We start from the raw sequence: 2500 nt of genomic DNA, 5'->3' as shown, positions 1-2500 counted from the left end.
TCGGCCGGTGATGCGGCCGCCGCGAACGACGACGTCTCACCTCCGCCGGACCGCGCCGACATTCACTTTCACTGCGCCCATGGGTTTCGTACTGCCCCGTGGCTCGCGCTCACGTTAGACTCCTTGGTCCGTGTTTCAAGACGGGTCGGGAAGGTGGCTGACTTCAGCCGCGGACCCCGTGCGCCTCGCGAAACGACACCGGAAGCGCGACCGAGACGAAGAGGCTGGGCACTGAGAACAGTCCCCGACCCACGACGCCCCAGCCGGCACCGGGCGCTCGGCCCCGAAGGGCAGACGCGGCGATCTCTCCTCGCCCGAACGGCGGGCCGACGGACACGCGCGCCTATAGTACCCGACCGAGGCCGGGTTACCTTGCGCGCGGCCTTCTCGCCGCCGTCCAGACGGTCGCGGCCTTCGCCCGGCGCTAGTGCGCTGGTCCCCGATCGGGCGGCGCCGCCGGCGGCCCGTGAGGGTCCGCACGACAACGTCGCCGACAGGGGGCCGGCTGAAAGCGACCGGGCGACCCGACAGGCCCTCCCGTTTGCCTCTCGACGGTTTCACGTACTCTTTAACTCTCTCTTCAAAGTGCTTTTCAACTTTCCCTCACGGTACTTGTTCGCTATCGGTCTCGTGACCGTATTTAGCCTTAGATGGAGTTTACCACCCGCTTTGGGCTGCATTCCCAAACAACCCGACTCTGGGAAGACGCCGTAGCGCGCCCGCCTGTCGCCGCCATGGGCCTGACACCCGCTCTGGGACAAGGCCTCGATCAGAAGGACGCGGGCGACCGGCGAAGCGCGCCGTGACGAATTCCGTACGCCACAATTCCGCGCACTCCAAAAGCGCGCGGATTCGGCGATGGGCACATCCCGCTTCACTCGCCGTTACTGAGGGAATCCTCGTTAGTTTCTTTTCCTCCGCTTAGTAATATGCTTAAATTCAGCGGGTAGCCTCGTCCGACCTCAGGCCGAAAGTAAGGACCGGGACTATTCTTCCCGTTCCGCGCTCGCCGTCGGCGCCGCGCGCCGCCGCGCACCTCGATTCCCGCCCTTGAGCCGCCAGCCGTTGGCCTCTTCGAGGTCGACTCGCCGCCGCCGCGCGGGATTCTGGTCGCGATCGTCGCACATCGTGCCGTGCTGTCTTGAGCGGGACGGGCGCTCGCGCGTCCGACGCCGCAGCAGCCGCGCGGAGAAATCCCCGCGCGGAACGTTTGCAACGCGACCCTGAGGCGGGCGCGGCCCCGGGATTGACCCGAGGCCGCAATTTGCGTTCAGAACGTCGATGCTCAATGTGTCCTGCAATTCACACTAATTCACGCAGCTAGCTGCGTCCTTCATCGACTCACGAGCCGAGTGATCCACCGCCAAGAGCCATCCACGATTGTTTCGCTCGCACAGTGCCTCGCACTAAAGGGTGACAAAATATACCGCGCCGAGCGGTCGGCCAGGCCGACGCTTGAAGCCGGAGCGCGCGGCACCGCGGCACTCGACGCGCAAACATTACCGGGTGACCGAATCGCCGGCCGGCGCGCCGCTCCTCGCGGGTCGGGCGCCGGGTAGCAAAAACTTTTTCTCTCGCTTGTCCGAGTTTCGCGTTCGCCGAAGCGTTTGCGAGACCGTTAATGATCCTTCCGCAGGTTCACCTACGGAAACCTTGTTACGACTTTTACTTCCTCTAAATGATCAAGTTAGATCGTCTTCTCGGACGCCGGCTCGACCGTTGCCGGCCGCGCCAGGTCCAATCGGAGGACCTCACTAAACCATTCAATCGGTAGTAGCGACGGGCGGTGTGTACAAAGGGCAGGGACGTAATCAACGCGAGCTAATGACTCGCGCTTACTGGGAATTCCTCGTTCAAGGGAAATAATTGCAATTCCCTATCCCTAGCACGACCGGGGTTCAGCGGGTTACCCAGACCTGTCGGCCAAGGCGAGCACATGCTGATCCGGTCAGTGTAGCGCGCGTGCGGCCCCGAACATCTAAGGGCATCACAGACCTGTTATTGCTCAATCTCGTGTGGCTAAACGCCACTAGTCCCTCTAAGAAGTTAGACGCCGACCGATTGGGTCGCGTAACTAGTTAGCAAGCCAGAGTCTCGTTCGTTATCGGAATTAACCAGACAAATCGCTCCACCAACTAAGAACGGCCATGCACCACCACCCACAGAATCAAGAAAGAGCTCTCAATCTGTCAATCCTCACTGTGTCCGGGCCGGGTGAGATTTCCCGTGTTGAGTCAAATTAAGCCGCAGGCTCCACTCCTGGTGGTGCCCTTCCGTCAATTCCTTTAAGTTTCAGCTTTGCAACCATACTTCCCCCGGAACCCAAAGACTTTGGTTTCCCGCAAGCTGCCGGAGAGGTCGTAAAACTAACGCCCCCCGATCGCTAGTTGGCATCGTTTATAGTCAGAACTAGGACGGTATCTGATCGTCTTCGAACCTCTGACTTTCGCTCTTGATTAAAGAAAACATTCTTGGCAAATGCTTTCGCAGTCGTTCGTCT

At 60.8% G+C, this 2500-nt stretch overlaps 2 non-coding genes and 1 pseudogene across 2 annotated transcripts in view; all 3 read right to left on the bottom strand.

The window, feature by feature from the left end:
- The window catches only part of LOC146142949 (large subunit ribosomal RNA), a 3679-nt pseudogene extending 2709 nt beyond the window's left edge, over positions 1-970 (bottom strand).
- A 248-nt stretch (positions 971-1218) lies between these two features.
- Positions 1219-1372, bottom strand: LOC146142948 (5.8S ribosomal RNA). Its single transcript, XR_014500710.1, has one exon. It is a non-coding gene; the product is annotated as a 5.8S ribosomal RNA (ribosomal RNA).
- A 247-nt stretch (positions 1373-1619) lies between these two features.
- Positions 1620-2500, bottom strand: part of LOC146142947 (small subunit ribosomal RNA) — a 1811-nt gene continuing 930 nt past the window's right edge. The window contains exon 1 of the ribosomal RNA XR_014500235.1: positions 1620-2500. This exon is cut by the window's right edge and continues 930 nt beyond it. This is a non-coding gene — a ribosomal RNA (small subunit ribosomal RNA).

Source organism: Ascidiella aspersa, chromosome 5 (assembly GCF_963924565.1).
Source record: "Ascidiella aspersa chromosome 5, kaAscAspe10.2, whole genome shotgun sequence".
Classification (NCBI taxonomy): domain Eukaryota; kingdom Metazoa; phylum Chordata; class Ascidiacea; order Phlebobranchia; family Ascidiidae; genus Ascidiella; species Ascidiella aspersa.
The sequence above is the reverse complement of the archived record's forward strand: the minus strand, read 5'-3'. Positions and strand labels throughout refer to the sequence as shown.